At 30.3% G+C, this 20418-nt stretch overlaps 1 protein-coding gene across 1 annotated transcript in view; it reads right to left on the bottom strand.

Annotated features, from left to right (window-relative positions):
* The window catches only part of LOC110110425 (transcription factor TCP20), a 28909-nt gene extending 13024 nt beyond the window's left edge, over nt 1-15885 (bottom strand). Inside the window, exon 1 of the mRNA XM_028694255.1 lies at nt 15866-15885. The gene's annotated coding sequence lies outside the window, so the exon portion shown is untranslated. The remainder of the gene's footprint in view (nt 1-15865) is intronic.
* Nucleotides 15886-20418: the final 4533 nt, after the last annotated feature.

The following is a 20418-nucleotide window of genomic DNA, read 5'->3' as shown; positions in this document are numbered from 1 at the left end:
ATTATAATATCTGAATTAAATTTAGATTAAAAATCAATTATAAAACTTTAAAAAATATATTTAAATTTAAAATTATCATTTTTTATGAATGTACATTCTTAGAGTTATGAGATTTGGGATTTTTTTTGCTCTTATGTGATATTTTAAAATAATTCTTTTAATTAATTGTGTAAGTTTTATGTTTCATAGATTTTTATTTTGTTTAATTTTTTTTCACAAATTTCGAATGATAACATCATTATTTTGTTAATTTTATTTATTTTTAATTATATTATAATTTTTTACGTTATCCACTTCGGCCGGTCGCTCCTATTCGACCGGTCGAAGCGTAAACCTCTCCTTCTAATCTTTTTTTTATTGGACATAAACCAATTTTTTACGACCTAACCAAATGCTGTTAGGGTATTGTTTGGTTATGTCAAGCCCAATCAGAACTCTGGCAACAGAAGGTCTAGATCCAACAACAATAGCCTTATCAACTTGAAGAGGCGACCAAAAAAAATACCCAAGCCGTAAAGGATTTTGGTGGAAAAAATGCAGACGAAGATCTATGAAGGAGATCTAGATAGGGACAATATGAAATTCAACCGAAATATCAGAAAGAGGGGACCATTTAATCAATTTCATAAGACAATTAGAGACATAATAAGATCTATGACAAAAAATGTGAGAGAACTCCAAATCTGTTTCCATCTTGATGAAAATATGTCGTGGATCTATAACAATAACCGAAAAGTTCCCAGAAAGCTTGAGGTTAAAAAAGAAATGACGAGTCAGATCCAATTTTGGTCTACGCAGAGAAAACTTACGAACAAGATCAAACTAAAAAGGACCCGCAAGAGCCACAACCTCCTATTTTGAGACCCATAAAGACATCATGCCACAGTGGCTGGTAGACTTGAGGTCGGGAAAAGAAGAAAAAGACATAGATCCAAAAATTACATCTTTAAAGAAACATGTCTTAGAACCACTGTTGAGAAAACCAGGGTTAAATAAAGCTATGCGATTTGCTCCTAGACTCGCAGGGGGAACCCCCATAGGAGGAGCAACCATGGAAGAGACACAAGAACAACGCAAAATAAACAAACTAAAAAACACATTGATAAAAAAGAAAAAAATAGCATAAAGACACTCAAGAACACGCCAAGAAGCCAATCAAAGAAAGCCCAAGAGGAGCGAAACACAAGAAAAATGATTTCATGGAAAATCCGAGGAGAGGTGCGCGAGGGAAAAATCTTCTTTTTCACTTAAACAAATTATTAAGGCTTCATTTGAGATGACTTTTTTATTGCTTCTTAAAATAATTTTTTAGTACAAAAATTTTAAATTTTAAATTAAAAAGCTGCTTTAAGTAGTAAGAAAGCTATCTCAAACCAAGCTTAAATCTGTCTTCTGGCTTAAGTATGACTTCAATGCCTTCGGATCTATTTGAGACAACTTTTTATTTTGTTTTTTAGATTTCTAATACAAATCTTTTTGGCTAATATTTTTTATTATTTTTCAAAATTTTCAATACAAGAAAATCAAGAATTACCAGCAGTTTTTCTGGCGGTTCGTATTATGTTTTGGCGGTTTTCTAAAATACCGGTGGTTAGTAAATAGTAGGTATAAACCGTATAGGAAACGATTTGCAGTGGTCAATTTCCAGCGGTTAACCTTACTGGCAGCTTTCCGGCGGCATAAACGACCGGTAAATTCCGACGATCATATCGCCGGTGACCGCCGGTTAATTACCGGTGACCTCCTACCGGCGGCTATATTAAAATTCTGGTGGCTATAATAAGCCGTATGATATCAAAGTTTTCGGCGGCCAAATAGCTGGTAGGCCACTAGAAACTTGTAGTATTTAAAAAAAAAATTTACAGTCCCACTCAATTTACTCAATTTTCCACAATAACTGCACAGAATTGAAAATATATATCACAAATAAGGGCAACACACCACTATAATCAACCCATAATTATAGTAAAAAATCAACATATAAAACATTCAAATGAAATCAACAATAAGCATAACCAAATGTTTAGACCGCCGGAAAAAATCCCTTAAAACCAATGGCCTAGGCCGCCGGTAAAATAGAAAACTTGCGCCCTTGCCGGGGGTTATTATAACGCCACTAATTTCGGTGGTGTATTATTAAAAACTGTTGAATAAACCACCAGTAATTACGGCGGCTATTGAACCATTGGTAAATGTGACTGGTAATTCCTAATTTTCCTATAGTGAATTTTTTGATGGGAAATAGCTTTTAAGAACGATATGATAGCTATAAAAGAGCTAATAGTTGATTTTTTTAATATTTATAATATGCACTCTAACTTTTTAAAAAGTTATCTTTCTCATAAATGCTTCACAACGAGCTTTATAAAAAGCTGTAATTGTTCCAAGCAGGCTCTTAGCTTATCATGACTTACATCTAAAGTCTACTTAAACAATGAATCACCAACAAAAAGTGTAATTTTTTTCTTTGAAAAAATACCTAAAAACAAATATATTATAGATGAAAATAAAAAGTTAGTTTATTTGGCTCCTTGTTTTGCTCTGTGGATGGTTTATTTCAAGCTGATTCGTTTGAGTTTTTTGTTGGTTTTGGTTGTGACAGGCATTGATGTGGCCGGGGCTCGCTTCCTTGGTCTCATGCCTCCTGGCAACCTTTGGTGTTTATATTTTGCTGCCTTGGCTGTTATGGTTTTATTGCGGCGTTCATCACCAAATTGGAGGGTCGGTGCGTGGCTTCGGGGGAGCTAAAAGCCTCGGCCAATTACTGAGCCTAATTTTTTTGTTTTATTGTATTTCCTTTTATTGCTTTTACTTTATTTTCGGCCTCTTGTAACCTCTTTCTTTTTTTAATAAAAGTTCTGTTTAAAAAAAAGTTCAAATTGAGCATCTTGATGAAATGAATATGATAAAATTATTATAACTTAATTTGAACATGATTAAGACACTTAAATAATAATAAAATAATTTATAATCACGAGACATAATACAGAACATCCAATGCAGTGTTTCAAAATTTTCTTATATTCAAGAGGCATGCCACTTACAAAATTTATAAATAGACTTATATTCTTTACATTGAGTAAACCATTAGCTCAAGATTCAAAAAACTCAAAGACATGAAGAATCATGAAGCTCCATTTGATCATTATCTTCAAACTACCACAATTAGACCGACAACATCAATCGACTACCTAACAAACACCATTAAAATGATTTATGACCTTTTCCATTGGTTTATCACCAGCTAACCTCCCACCTTGAACTCCGGTCACCTAATCATTATTTTAGATCTATGTTGCCTAACCTTTGTCATTGAATCATCACCATTGTCAAACTTCCATGTCAGACTACTTCCACCTGATCACCAGTGTTAGACTGTCACACTAACCTCGGCCATCAGATCTTCATCCCCAACCACCATTATTGTACTTTTCTTTCTGTTCTTCATCTTTGAACAAACACCATTAGACTGTCATTGTTTGATATTTACCATTTGAGTGTCACCCACTGACTTTTGCTATCAGATCACTTTCGATTGACTATTTTTATCAGACCAGTGCTATTTGACCACCGCAATCAGATCACAACTATTCTACCTCCATCATTGGATCATCACAACTCGATCGATGCCATCATATCATTGTCACTCCATCACAACTATCTGAATGCCTTTAACCCCTTACACTGTATTGCTGTCTGCTTTGATTTTGGGGATAGAAAAACTTTTTAATTAGCCCTCACCTATTTTATTTGGCTAGACCCAATGTTATTTTCCTATAAAAATACCAGTGTCTCCTACAATCTCCTAATTTTTTTTTTCATTTTTTCCTTCAATATTTGTTTCTTGGATTTTTGCACAAAGTTAAGACACAAAACTCTCTTATTCTACATCCATGAGTTCTTAAGCATGCATTAGTCAATAGAAAAAAGATATATTGAACAATACATATAGTTTATATATATGGAGTGAGGAGAGATTTTGACGATCGAATATGTGGAAGATATAATGACTTCCTCATCCTATTTTAGAATATTTTAACCGGCATATTAGAAGATAGAAGAATATGCTTTAAAAATTCATGGGATAACCTTGTTGAATAATTTTCACTATATAAAATAAAAATTATATGATTCAAATTCCATTGATCAATTAGAGAGGTGACAATTCAATATTTCAACTTATTCAAAAAGAATTGAGGTGGAAGCCAAGTCAATTTTGAGTTCACTAGCACTGCATGGTTACCTGGTGGCAGATGGCGTCAATAGCGGACAGAAGAATTCTACTGATATATTCTTCTTGTTGCAATAGAAATATCGAGAAATGTCCGCAAAGAAGGAATAGAAATTCCCACTGGAAGTCTGCTCTCCCTTGTAAGAGGAAGGTTGCACCTGCAGAAGTACTTAAGTAATTGTAGATTTATATGTTGTTGATATTCACTCAACTTATATTTGTATGGTATTTTATTGATATTTGTAATTTGATTATAAAATTTAATTTTTTTTTGCATTATATATATTTTTAATTTATTCTATTCTTTAACAGCAGTTTTAACACATGCTAAAAGCGCTGCTAAAGCCTCCCTATAGCAGCACTCATAAAACCGCAACTAAATCCTTTCCAACGAAAACAAATACAATGGATTTATATGTGTTTACATCGTTGCAGCAGGTCCTAAAAAGTGCTGCAAAAGACTAATTTATTAGTAGTGAAGTAATTTTGGCGGAACATGTTTTTTGGGATATTTAGGACAATTAATACAAACACACTCACATCATATACGCAAAACTTGAACCCAATACCTCTTAGTTGATAGCCAAAGCTCTCGAGAAAAAGATTAAGATGAGTTGCATTTTTTGCAGAATATATGTTGGCATACTATGACACGATAATTATGTTACCGATTGTTACTAGTGGAGTGACATTAGATAATTTGCTCGTATCATAAGAATTTTGACGGATTTCCGACGCCAAATATGTATGACATTTACTTAGCCATGACGAATTTTATCCATTCAAAATTCATTGGAAATCTATGTAAGTTGATCATCTCCATTACTAGGCACTTATGCTTGCCTATCTTTTTCTCATGGCTAGGGTATGTACTTCGCCACTGCTAGAAATAGCTCATGTATTCACTGCCATCATTCTAGTCTTTGTTGCTATGAAGTTAGCTTCCTCTATGACGTCCCCAAACCCTCCATTGCCAATACGATTTGTTCACCTCCTTGATTTCGTCGCCTCTTTAATGAGCCTTTTTTTTTGTTTTTAATATAAAAACAGATCATCCCGGTTAGGGGATAACCCGGTCAACCTAGCATGCAACCCACACCAATTTACACGGGCCAACACTTAAGGCTTGCACAAAGCGCCGAGGGGATTCGAACTCGGTACCTGGCCAATGGCCAGCCAGTTCTCCACCACCAGGCCACCCCGCGGTGGGTATTTGTTTTTAATATTGATGTGCATAATTTCTATGAGATCATTGATTAAGACATTATTTGGGATATCTTTCTTATTATTTTCTAAAATAATTTTTTACTATAAAAAATTATCTTAAATTAGAAATTTTTGAACTAAAAAATTGCTATAAAAGCAAAAAAAAAAAAAAAAAAAAAAAAAAAAAAAAAAAAAAAAAATCACAAACAAAGTCTAAGACTTTATTTGGGGCGGGTTTTTTACAGCTTCTTAAAGCAGTTTTTTAATACAAAAGTAAAAAAAATTGTATCAAAAAACTGCTTTAAGTAGTAAGAAAGCCGTCTCAATCGAAGACTAAGTCATAAATATAGCAAGCTCTATTTTTTTTTTAAACTTACCAATGTAACATGATTTATTTTTTTGCAGAACTAATATAGATAATTCTTGACTTAGTTTATAATAACATTTGCATTTGTGAATGTTTTCATCAAAGAAGACAATTGTGAATTATCTATAAAGCTGAGGTAATAAAATTTTTCTTTTACTAAACATGTTTGACCATTTTTTCACTATTATTATTCATGTGCATTTAAGGATTTAGTTTTATTAATATTATTATTACTATCTTAAGATTTTAAAGTTATCATTTTGTGGAGCATACTAGAATATAAGAAAATCCATAAATCTATAATCATGAGTTGAAAGAAGGACATTCCACCATTAACACTACCACATCTATCATCACCATGACTTCCACTCCAGCAACCACTACATCCACCACATCTATCATAATGCCTTTGCTTTTTATGTGTGTTTGTTGGGGGAGAAATTATTACGTGCGGACATTAGACGTAACTTCACGTCTGAATTTCAATGAAAATATGACTCGTGGACTTAGTATTACGAGGTATTACTATATATTACTGTGCATCTAGCTATGTATTAGCTAGTACATACAATATACAACTAATACACACTAATACATAGTAATACATCATTACACAACAATATTGTTGTGTAATGATGTGTATTAGCTGTGTATTATTGTGAACTATCTAATGCATAACAATACATAGCTAGATACTCAGTAATATCTAGTAATGCATAATAATACACTAGTCAACGTGTAATATTTTCATTAGAGTTCAAACATAGCTCTATATTTGGTATTCGCAAGTAATACTTTCTCGTTTTGACGGGTAGGGGGACATGAGCCCTTGAAATCATGATAGCCGAATTGAGGCACCCATCATTGCAAGAGCTCTACCAATGAGTTATTGGAGGATTCCAAAAATACAAGAAAATGGTTTTGTATCATTAATAGATTCTGCAAGCGAAATTTTCCAATAGGAAATAGCAGTGGATTTCTTGTGGACAATAAGTAGGAATACTTTGCCATCAAAACTCCTTTATTAATTGTTACTATTGGATTGACAATTGATATTTTGCTACTATGGTATGATTTTTTGCATTCCTTATATGAAAACCCACAATCTTGCCTCTCCATCACTCATGCCTGGAGAAGCTCTTCTCTACTGCTAACAATCATCGCTCGGATCATTATCACTATAATGTTTATTGCCTCTAATATTCTTTGCTACTCCTACTTTACTGCTAATCTACCTTAATCACCTATGTAACTTCATCACCATTCTATCTTTTGTCACCTCTCCAAATATCTTAGTTAATTATAATGATTATTAAATAAGTTGTTTTAATCATGCTTTATGAGTAAAAAATCTTTAGGAATTTAGTTATTAGAAAAAGTTAAATGGTGAATAAATCACCTATGTAGTGGGAGATTAATAGGCTCAACAATTTTTGTTTTTGTTTCTCGATGGGTTATTATAGGGGTGATTAGGATCAAGTTTGAGCAATCCAAAATATAAAAAAGTTGCTTTTGATTTGTTATTCAAGTGGTTATTTATCTACATATTTAACAATTGCATATGCACTTTCAATGTGGCATTAGTGTAATTTTGTCAAAATTATTATCTTAAGATTATGCGAAAACTTTTATGCAAATTATCATACTTCTTTTGATTATAAAATACAAGATCATATTTCTTTCGCCTTATCCTTTATCAAATACGTTCATTTTTCTACCCAAAAAATTCATGATATGGTTTCATTAATTTTAGTACTTAAAAGTTGATGCATAGTTAATCAAGGTAATTCCTAACTTAATTTATACAAATTTCATATAAATATTTAATAGAAATTTGATATAAAATTTGAGAATGTTGCTGTCAAAGAATAACCCTACTATGAATGATGTAAGAATCTTAGTTGATGTGCATGAATTTTATTTTAACTAAGATATTGTTTGGTACAACTTTTGTATTGCTTCTTAAAACTGAGTTTTAGTACAAAAAAATTTAATTTGTGTACTAAAACTCTATTTTAAGAAGCAATAAAAAAGTCAAATGTAGCCTAAATTTGCTTGAAAATGTTTTCATTTAAAATTATTCATATGCATTCAAATGATTTTAGTTTATTTTTTAAAAAACATTTATAAGTACTTATAAAATATATTATGATGGAACAAAAGAGTACAAGTGAAAACTAAAAAAAAAACTGTAATGACTTAAGGCTCGTTTGTGACAGCTTTCTTCATGCTTCTTAAACCAGTTTTCAGTTCAAAAATTAAAATTTTTATACTAAAAAAGTCGCTTTAGGAAGCAGGAAGAAAGCCATCTCAAACAAAGTCTTAGTGAAACAAGACACATTTCACCGCCACCACCATGACATCCACTCCAACAGACATGCATGACATCCACTGCACCTATCATTACCACCCATATAAAGCCACCAATTTCTAGTCAACCAATTCATTCATTCACAATAGTTGTACATATCATAACATTCCATTCATATTATTTATTTTCACTACAACCTCTAAAGGAAAGACTTTCCACATACCATGACCCTTCATATCCACATCTAGCATATTTCCCCTTAACACCCAATTTTACTTGAACATCTAAGCTATCTTAACAAACTACCATACCAATAACTTGCTCGACTAAACTCATCCACAAGCTAGTAGATGAGTGTGTCTCTACTATACTTACGTGTGAATATAAATAATACATCATGCCTGTCAAGAATTCATGAATATTAATTTTTATAGGATGAATGCTAGCGATTATAAGAAATGCATAGATAAAACTAAATAGAAGAGGGATTTTCAAGGATGTTATCCAATGGTCAGATTATGAACTACATATACAATACTTTAAAGGATGAAATAAGGAGGGTATTTATGAAGTAGGCACAGGGCTTAGCTTATGATACCTTGGTTATAGAGAAGATCGATGAGCAACAAGCTAGCAAAAAATAGGGCTATTCAGCACAAAATTTAACCTTCCCAAGCGGTTTTAAATGCTACTAATTTCTTTGCATCAACGATATTCTGCGATAGTTTTACGACTGCTGGGTAGATAATACGAAGTGCTAATTATTTCAGCAGTTTTAGCCACCACAAAATTCCACGATTGCAGCGGTGATAAACACCACTAATTATTGAAAAAAAATAAAATTTACATAAATGTGGCAGTTTAAAAAGCCACAATTCTGTATGATTGTGGCGGTTAAAACAACCATAAAAAGTTATAATTTTTTTTTTTAAATGGAATTCATTGCATGCACTTCTTTATGAAGACAAAAAACATATGCATTAATTGAAAGTTTCAAAGGCATACAAGCAAAGCATATTCATTGAAATAAAAAGCTAAACTCTCTTGATAAAAGTTTTAATTGGCGAGGAATGGTGAAATCTTAATTTGAGCAATTGAGGATTTGGGGCCCTTCGTCATAGTAATGGTTTAATATGTTACTATATGTGGCGGTTAAAACCGTTGGTGATTTTGCATTTTATTTTTTTAGGATATGGGAAAGGGAATGAGCATATTGATTAGCATTTATGAATCTAATAAAAATTTATATAAGTATTTCTCTATTTTAATTTTTGTATAGTCATGACCAGCTTTGATTTTATTTTATTTTATTCTCTTTGTTCTCTAGCAATGTACTGTAGTGTAGATCTTGTATAAACATTTTAATTAAATAAAAAAAAATTATGGACGAGTTTATTTTTTAATACTCTTGATATTTTAGTAACTTAGTTTGTTGTATTTTTAAAATGTACATTGGACGAGATTCTAAAATATTTTTAAAATTAAATCTTGGGATTTATCTATCACAGCTCAACACGATAAGAGTTGTCTTGTTGTGTTAGGTTGTGATATACTTTTGGTGGTACTAGAGAAATATTTTTTGAAATAGATCTTAAAATAAAGCTATAGGAATTGATCTGTAGGTAAACTAGGCGTAGTTTTGAGTATATGTGTGTTTATTATTATTTAATTTTATGTGCATGTATATTCAGTCTAATATTATGTATGGATAGAGTGTCAATCAGGAAGTTACGACATATAATATGGTTTTAATAGCGAGTTATTATATAGTTTCTCAATTTGCTAATCTAATATCCTGCATGATGGGTGAAGCATAAAGTAAATTTCACATTCTTTGATCTGATTATACATATAGATACTTATAGATGTTTCTAAAATTGAAGCCTTTAATGTTTGAGGGTATTGTTGAGCCCAGGATAGTAGAGGATTTATTGAGGAAACTAGAAAAGACATTTGATGATATGTAGGAATATCCTGAAACTATAGGAAAATTACTTATTATTAGAGGATTTGAAAATTTTATGGACTTCCAGCAAAGTTTTTTTCGCTGGTAAGATTTTTCTGGCTAAAAAAATTTGTCTGAAAAAAGTAGCTAGAATAATTAAAAAAAAAAAAAAACTAGCTGGAGTTGCTTGCCCATCTGCATGCCCCTGACTTGCGCGTGCCACTCGACCATCATGCCGTTCCTATAAAAGTGTCTTAGAATATGAATTTTTTATTTATTTTATAATTGACATAATATTATAAATAAAACTAATTAATACTAATTTATTATTTTAATTAATAAATAAAATAAGTTATTAAAGTAATAATTAATTAAACAATATTATTAATTTAATAAGAAGAGGTTCAGGGGTGAGACATCTAGTAATGGTTGTTTTTGGAAAGAAGAGAAAATTGTTGAGAAAATCCTTAATTTTGTAGGAATTTTTTGACCTAGAAAAATTAAAAATTATTTAATGAGTCATTATAAGTCCAAATAAAAAACTGTCTTTATTAAAACATATATAATGTTGTGCTTTATTTATCCTAATTTTTTCAAAATTTTTTACTCTCGTATTTTTTTTTAGAAATTAGCACCTATTAATAAAAGTGAGATTTTTAGGACTGTTAGGTGTCCATTTTACAAATTAATTTCACCAAAATGTTCTAAATAAAATGAGCTATTTTATTGATATTTTTATAGACTTTTAAATCCCTTAAAGAATATTTATCAATTTTATACTAAAAATTCTTTTATAATAATAATATTATTTTATTAAAAAGTTGAATATATTTAAAAACACTTACATAAATGTTTAAAAATTTGTTTCCTTTTTTTTGTTTATCAAATAATCGGTTAACAAAGAGGACTTAGAGAATTCAGGAAAGAAAGAGAGGAGAGAGAGAACAAAAGTTCAATTTTGGGCGACTTCAAGCTATTTTCATCTCTGAATAAAATGAGTTTAGAAATTTGTTCGTCTCAAAATAATTAACATTATGTCGATATCAATTTTAAAAAATATGTAATTTTTATCAAAATTGTTGATTAAATATTTATTTTCATTGCAAAATAATGTGGATAACTTTTTACTAGTAAAACTTTCACTACATAAATTTTTATATGTTATAGAGATTAAAATTATGGATATTTTGAATATTTTTTGAAATTAAATTTTATAATGAGGGTTTTTTAATTTGTGAGGTTTTTATTAAATAATAATTTTTTTGGACTTTAAAAAAATAGTATTTAGGATGATAAAAAAAATATATATTATTTAACACAATCCTAGATAATTTGGTTATTGTCTATAAATATGCATTTTTGCCTAGTATGATTTTCTGTTGCCTACTGTTATAGAAAACTATATAATTTTGACTGTTATAACTACTATAATGTGATGATTTATGTATATATGTGATTATGTTTGGATCAATGATATTTAATAAGTTATGGTGCTATAAGTATAAAAGGGGTTCGTAAGGGCCCTAAATTATTTGAGATTTTTTTTGGGTCTAGAAAATATGATATAAACTACTCTATGATATGGATTATAATTTATTTATATGTTCAATATTATTTTTTAAATAATTGGATAACTATTATGCTCTTATTACATTTCTTCGTATAATAAATTATTATATTGCATTTAACTACTTCTAAATATTCAATAAAATATAATAAAAGAATTTAATATTTTAGATTAATTTGTGTGGCATGTTAAGTTGTTGTAGCTCACTGTAGTTTGCTTGTGGTTTTCAGGTTCTGAAAAAGGAAATGAGACTGTTGATTAACAATTCATGATCAAATCTGAGATTATTGATATTTCTCTATTTTGATTTTTTAACAAGCATGGCTAGTTTATCTTTTAATTCTATAGCTTCTTCATGTAACCATATATTATATTGTAGATAAATTTTGATAAAATTAAAAAAATCTTATGGATGAGTTTATTTTTAGTATTTGAATGTGTTAGTAGCTCTGTGATATGTAGTTATTTAAAATGAATATTATAAGAGAATCTGAATATTTTAAAACTAGATCATGGGATTTGCTTATCATAGCTCAACATGATAGGACCCGTCCCAATCGGGTTAGATTTTGTAAATTGTACCTAGAGTTTCCTTAAAAGGTGGATAATATGTGTTTAAGGTAGCTCTAAGTAAGGTAGTGTTGCTAGTTTTAAGAGTTTTGTCAGTGGAGCACCTATGTGTTAGAGTTATAGCAGACAATATTCTGGTCAGTATGACTGGGTGATTAGATAATACTTCATTTACATACATGTAGGATATTGGGTAGTTGAGTGTCGACAGGTAAGATTACATTGATGATATAAGTCCTAATCTAAGAGTTCTGTTAAGCCAGTAGGGAGACATAGGGTTGTCCAAGTTCATACAATTTTTAAGGGACCATCTAGTAAGGGCGGTAGATATATTATGTGGAAGGTTTAATAGTAGGTACATCATTTAGCAGTGTTCAGAGAGAGCCTAGTATTTCAGTTGCTCCAATTCTAGTTTAACCACATGTGTATAATTTAACATAATGGGAGGCTTGAGATGCTCTAGATATGGTTAAAAGTATGACTTATATTTCTGGTTAGCAATATCATATTTTATTTGATTCTAGAGTTAGTTATTTATTTATTTTTCAGAATTTTTTGATTTTCTACACTTGCCTTTAGTTTTACAATCTTTTTCTTTCTCTATTATTTTACTAACTATAAATGGTATGATAGTGAGTATAATTTATTTCTATGATATTTAGATTTTTTTTATAAGAAGTGGAAGTCAAGTTTGATTTTATCACCCATTTCTATATTTGATGTCATTTTTGTTATGGATTAGTTGAGTTTGTATGAGACTCGGATTGATTACTTGAAGAAGCTAGCTATTTTATTTTTAGTTAGTGAGAGTAATGTATTTCAGGGAGTTAAAGATATTGTCTTTTTTTATTTCTTCTATAAAACTAAATAAATTATGGAAGAAGGGTTGTATGATACTTTTTGCTTCAGTTTGGGACAGCATGGTAGATTCTGGTTCTATTACTAGTGTTCCAGTAGTGCGAGAATTCCCATATATGTTTTTCGAGGAGTTGGTTAGTTTCTCTCTGGATAAAGATAAAGAGTTATGTATTAATGTGTATGGGTACGACCCCATTTTTAAAACTTTGTATAGGATAGCACCTAAGGAGTTTCAAGAGTTAAAGATGCAACTTCATTAGTTAGTTGATCGAGGATTTGTCCATCCTAATGAGTCTTCATGGGGAGCACCTATTCTATTTGTAAAGAAAAAGTATAGTATGATTGCGTATGTATATTAATTACAATGAGTTGAATAAAGTCACTTTCAAGAATAAATATCTTTTTTCATGGATTGATAATCTATTTGATCATATTATTGAATCTTTTCTATTTTTCAAGATTAATCTGCGATATGGATATTATCAGGTGAATGTGAGAGAGATTGATATGATGAAGATAGCTTTTAATATGAGGTACCTACACTATGAGTTCTTAGTTATACTTTTTTGGGGTGACTAATGCACCACAAGTCTTTATAGATCTGATGAATAAAGTGTTCAAATATTTTTTAAATTAGTTTGTAATTATTTTCATAGATAATATTTTGATTTATTCTACTTTTAAATATGATCATGTAAGATATATGAGGGTTATTTTGGAGACTTTAAGGCAGCATCAATTATAGACAAAATTCTCCAAATGTGAGTTCTGGTTAAGGAGTATTTCTTTTTTGTGACACGTGATGAGTAGTGCTAGTATTTCTATAGAACCCTAGAAAGTTCAAACATTTTTTGATTGGCCGATGCTTACTATTGTATTTGAGATACACAATTTTTTGGGTATGGTTAGCTATTACAACAAATTTATGAAAGATTTCTTACATATGTCTACACCTTTGATGAAACTAACTTAGAAGTTAGTTGCTTTTATCTAAACAACGAAGCATGAGGTTTGTTTTTAAAAATTGTATGATTGTATGACTTCAATTCTTATTTTTTTCCTTTTGTCTGGTATAGAAGGACTTCAAGTATTTAGTGATGCTTCACTAAAATATTTGGGATGTTTATTTATGCAACATGAAAATGTGATAGCTTATACCTCTAGACTATTAAAGACATAGGAGAGAAATTATTTAAAACATGATATGAGATTGCTGGCATGATTTCTTCTGTGAAGATTTAGAGACGCTATTTATACTGTGTAAGGTGTGAGATTTTCATAAATCATTAGAATTTGAAGTATATTTCTAGTCAAAAGATCTAAATGTAAAGGAGATGTACTGAGTTGATTAAAGACTATGATTTGACTATTTAGTATATAGTTGTAGATTCTCTGAGTAGAAAATCTAATGGATTATCATGTATTCAGCTTACTTTTAATTAATGTTTGATATCAGACATGAAAATATTATAGTTAGAGATGATTTCTTTTATGAACAGGGATTTTAGTATTTTGACTCAGACGACTATATAGTCCTCTCTAAAAGAAAAGATTTAGGAATCTTAGAAATAAGATGTAGAATATTCAATGTTGATTGATTAGATCATATATATATGCTAAGAAATATGAATTACGAGTATATGATTAAGGTATTATTTTTTGGAGATTTGAGATGAGAGATTTTACACTAGGCCAACTATTCAGCTAGGAAGCAGTAAAATATATAGTGATTTAAAAATATATTTTGGTGGCTTGGATTGAAAGAGGATGTAACAAACTTTGAATCATAATGTGAAGCCTGCCAATTAGTGAAGACAGAGCATCAATGACGAGAATATTTTTTGCAACCATTCCCCATTCCAAATTCGAAATAGGAAATGGTAACTATGGATTTCATTAAGGGCTTTGCTAGGTCAAGATAGGGACAAGATGATGTTTGGGTTATAGTTGATCATTTGATGAAGTCTGCTCATTTCATTTTGATTCGAAAATCTGATTCAATAGATAGATTGATACAAGTATATTTGTGTAAAATTATCATATTACGTGGGATATTGAAGGTTATTGTCTCTGACATAGATGAAAGATTTAACTCAAGAATATAGAGGAGTATTCAACAAGAGTTGGGTACTATATAAATTGCATTTTAGTATGACATTTTATCCTCAAATTGATGGACAATCTGAGATGACTATATAGTTACTAAAAGATCTTTTAAGATTATATGTTTTATATTTAGGTGACAATTAGACCATATTCTTTTGATCGAGTTTGTTTATAATAGTAGTTTTCAGTTAAGTATAGGCCGATATGGCTCTATATATATATCAGCTCTATCTGAAGTTTTGTATGATAGAAAGTGCCGTACTCCCACTATCTTGGAAAGAGGTAGGCGAAAGACCATTGATCGGGCCAGCCTTGGTAGATGATGCTACTAAAATGGTTTGTCTTATCAGAGATGGATTGAAAGCTGTACATGACATGCAAAAATAGTATTTTGATATTAAACATCGGGTTATAGATTTTTAGGTAGGAGATTTTGTATATGTGAAGATCAAACTAATGAAATGCATTACCAAATTTGGTGTCATGCTCCAGAATCTAAATTAGAAGAATTATTTTATTTATCTTTTATGCAACAACACTGGAGCTCTATCTTATCTTCTTTTAGCAATAATAATATCACAAAACCAAAAAATTAATATCAAAACAACAATATATCTGTATTCATTATTCTCCCAAAAATAATATAAAATACTATGGAATAATATAAAATACTATGGAATCTTACAAATACAGCACACATACATGAGAGAGAGAGAGAGAGAGAGAGAGAGAGAGAGAGAGAGAGAGAGAGACCATTTCCAATCCATGTCAATGTCCAATAATTTCGAATAAGTATCTTATCTCATGTTCGTTCTCGCTTGCGTGTATGCCACAACTGGATCAAGCATATAAGATGGAAGAGCCTTCGATCAATCCCACCAAAATCTTCTGTCCAAGGAGAGGAAGACACCTACAAGAAGAGTTATTATTAGTGTTACAGGATTACTGGAGGACCGTTAGTGTGGATCAGGTTCTTCTAATCTGATTTAATTAATTACTCATATAAATTTTGTTTCCAGATGGCTCTCCTTTGGCTTTATTAAAGTAAAAATAACCTTTGATCGTCGATTTTTTTTTTGTTAAATGTCGGGCATTATGAGATAGATTCAATGGCTTTCACAAAGGTCTCATTCACTTCACTGTAACCCAATAATGTCCATAGCCCTCCTTATTTTATCATCATCATCATCATCATCATCATCTTTGCTTAAGCATTTTCTATCCAGAATAAAAAAAGAATAAGAATAGTACCATGCAGAAGCTTCATTTCTAAAGCTGTTATTAAAGACTTAATTGGTATCTTTTCAACCAAAAAGACAAAATGGTAACAGAGAAGAATAACCTTCAGACATCATTATGCAGAAATATTCCACAACTGAGTTAGAAACATAACAGAAGTAAAATTCTTCTCCACATACTTTAGCAAAATAGCAGAAGAAAACGTAACAAGCGAAATACACATTCCATAACTGAGTTAGAAAGTGAGCAAACAAGTCTTTGTAAGAAGGATCGATCAGCGTATTGGTTTTACTAACCATCCTAATAGTAGAGAAAGAAGAGGAATTGGTTGGCCAAAATTTGTCCCATTATATCTCCTAAAATACTTCCGTTGGTTAATAGAGTTAGGTTTTGTTGGGATGGCTTTCTTACTGTTTCTTAAAGTATAAAAATTTTATAATGAAAACTTGCTTTAAGAACCAGTAAGAAAGCCGTCCCAAACAAAGCATAAGTCAATAATTAAATGCAATTAAGAAACCCCAATTTCATTTGTTAGTTTGTTAATAATAGAGATATTAAGAGTTTTGAGACTCAAAAAGCCCAATAGTCATACTTTTTAGACACACATTATAGCATCATCTAGTAGGCTAAGAAAGAACTTTACTATCAAGTGGCCTTTTAAAAATAGTATTCATATATTAATTGCAATATAAAAAAGGGTATTGTGATAGAGAGATGTGAATGAAATGATAGTATTAATAGGAATTAGTCACCGCATTTAGAGAACCAAATAATCGGAATCCAAAAGTTTCTTATATAAATTACTGTATAATACTTAGGCTTCATTTGAGATAACTTTCATGCTGCTTTTAAAAGTAAATTTTTATTATAAAAAAATTTAAAATAAAATTTTTGAACTAGAAAGTAGGGGTGGTGTCAATATTTGACACGAGGTCGGGTTCAGGTTCAAATTTCTAACCCGTTTGAACCCGGGTCAGTTTCGGGTTCGACCCGAACCCGACCCGTGACCCGAAATTGACACCCCTACTAGAAAGTAACTTTAAAGAGCAATAAGAAAGCTGTCCCAAATGAAGCCTTAGTCAAGCTTCCAAATTTATTGCTAAAGAAAGAAGATAAGAAAATAAGCCTCTAGTCCTATTCCAACATAAATAACAGAAGACTTTGAAAATTTTAATTTTCAAACTTAAAGACTTTCTCAAATAAAAAAGATGCAGGATTATTTCAAGATAAGCGGCATATTTAAGATCAACATCAATAATATGATGTTTCCCTATTGCAAGATAAGATTTTTATAAGATATTGTCCATAATCTAATCATTCTTCTTAGAACTATTAACATCATAATAAATAACATAATTAAATTCCTAAAAATTTCTCTATCATATTACCTCATTTATTTTTTCTATAAACCCCTGTTTATGTTAAAACTGAAAAATGATAATAGAACAATGATCTGAAAGATCTGTCCTAAGAGAGTCCTCTAAAATAATCAAACAAATAAGCTTCTCAAACAACTTGATCAACAGTTTTTCCATCTAATTTACACTTTCTTAGTCTTAAGATTAGACTAAGGTTTCGATTGAGATAGTTTTCTTTACGCTTTTAAATTGTTTAGTACAATTTTTTTTTAAATTTAAGAAAATTTTATACTAAAAAATTATTTTAAAAAGCAAAAAAAAAAAAGCTGTCTCAAACGAAATTTAAGTGTTTTGTTTGTCAGTAATATTGGCACGAATGAATCTCATTTCTTTGTATAATATCATGTTATAATCATAAACATAATCAAAGGGACCATAAACTTTCATGGAAGCAGAATAATTGAGTCTGGAGGGTTCTACAAAATCTGCAAGGCCGAGAATATTATATGGCTCATTTTTTTAGTCTAATAAATTCGAATTCCAACCACAAGAACTTTCTCAAAAGCTATAAAAGAATCTGAGATTAGTATTGCATATGGCATCTTAAATCCAAGGATTTTGAAATCAATTTTGTTGCATTTTTGCCATGATATCCAGATTTTTTTTTGAAAACTTATTCTCTTAAAGAAAAAAAAAAATGCTAAAATTAAGAAAAAATTACCCTCTTGACCACGCTTTTTTAATCTTATAATCCTGCTCTCTAATATTATTTGAAGTGCCAATTTTCATAAGGTGCAAATAATTCACAATAAAATTAATAAACAAGCGAAAGATCACAATATTAACTGATCGGTGCTTCCCATTACAAGTTTACGAAGAGAATTGCAGCGTTCCTTTGGCCAAATTGGCAACATTATATTTAGGCAATTTAGAGAAAATATCAAATAGTTAAACTTGAATTGAGGAAACTAAGCCATCAACATAAAAACTTCAACAAATACCTAATAATTAAATATCTTTTCTCCTTTGAGATGCCTAAATGTGACCTTAATTGAGAAGTCACCCATTATAATAGTAATAATAATAATATTTTATCTACCAACAACATCATCATCATCATCAAGCATTTATCCCACTATGTGGGGTTGGTTATATGAATCCTTTTTTTCTCGATTGTGTTATGTTATGAGTCAAATTCTAATTTAAATTTAATAAAAAAATGTCATTTCTAGTAATTTCAAGCTAAGACTTTTTTGGTCTACATCTTCCTTTCTTAACATAGGCAAAATCCAATACATCAACTCTTTTAATTAGGTCTACTCTAACTGTTTCACGTATGTACTCGTTTTGAATTTTGTCTATAGCAGTGAAGTCACTCATCCACGTAAGAATTATCATCTCTGCAACACTTAATATAATGCTACTCGTTAATGGCCTACATTCTATGACATAAAGCATTGCTGGTCTCACCACCATCTTATAGAATTTTCTTTTAAGTTTGAGGGGTACTTTTCTATCACACAATAGGCTTCAGCTTATTCATGATATCAATAAGAAGACCTCTGGCAGGGCATAATTTAATCTTTAAATTGAATATCTCCAAAGCATATGATAATATTAATTGAAAATTTATCCTCAATATACTTGATCTATTTGGCCTTGGTAGCAATTTTATTAATCTAATTAATTTTTTTTTAGAATGTATGGTTTTCTATCATAGTCAATAATGGTAAATCTAAAGATTTCTTTAAAGCAAGCCAAGAATTAGACAAGGGGATTCTTTATCTCCTATCTTATACAACATTACTACCGAATATTTATCTAGAGGCTTAACTCATTTGCTCATTTGTTATAAAAGCATTACTTATAGGAATTATGGAGGTTAAACATTTCTCACATTTGCTTTGCTAATGACATCATTTTATTTTGCAATGGGTCATTGAGTAGTATTAAAATGTTTATAATTTATTATGCCTTTTTAAAAAAGCGTGTGGGTTGAATTTCAATAGATCTAAAAGTACTTTTATTACTGATAAAGGCATGTTTGTGCTTCATTGTAACAATATCAATAATATTACTTGTTTTGCAAGCAATTAATCCATTCCTATCTACTATTTGGGAATTCCTCTTCACAAAGGGAATAAAAAATTTCTCATGTTTGATTAGGTATTTTCTTGCATTTCTAATGAACTCTTTGCATGGGAATACAAGCTTCTCTCTATAAGGGTTAGACTTGTGCATACTAAGAGTGTTCTTTATTCCATGTCTATTAACTTACTTCAAAAAATTAACCCTACTATGGATGTTTGCAATAGACAGAATAAAATGATTAATAATTTTCTTAAGGTTTTTCCTGAAACAAGAAATAAAATCATTGTTCTAATTGGTCTCTTGTATTGGTCCTTTAAAGGAAGGGGGTCTGGGATGCAAATTCTTAAAGTGTTCTTTTACAAACTTTTGTGGAAATTTAAACATAGTGATTCCCTTTGGGCTAAGTTCATGAACTTTAAATATTATCATAACACGCATCCTAACTTATGTTCCTTTAGAAAGGGTCAATTTGGTATTTGGAGCAGATTGTGTAAGTTTATATGATTTGTTGAAAGTACCCTCTAATAGGGACTTCGAAATGGATTGGCCCATTTATGGCATGATGACTG

Source organism: Dendrobium catenatum, unplaced genomic scaffold (assembly GCF_001605985.2).
Source record: "Dendrobium catenatum unplaced genomic scaffold, ASM160598v2 fragScaff_scaffold_421, whole genome shotgun sequence".
NCBI lineage: Eukaryota > Viridiplantae > Streptophyta > Magnoliopsida > Asparagales > Orchidaceae > Dendrobium > Dendrobium catenatum.
Note: the sequence above shows the minus strand (reverse complement) of the source record. Positions and strands in the feature narration are given on the sequence as shown.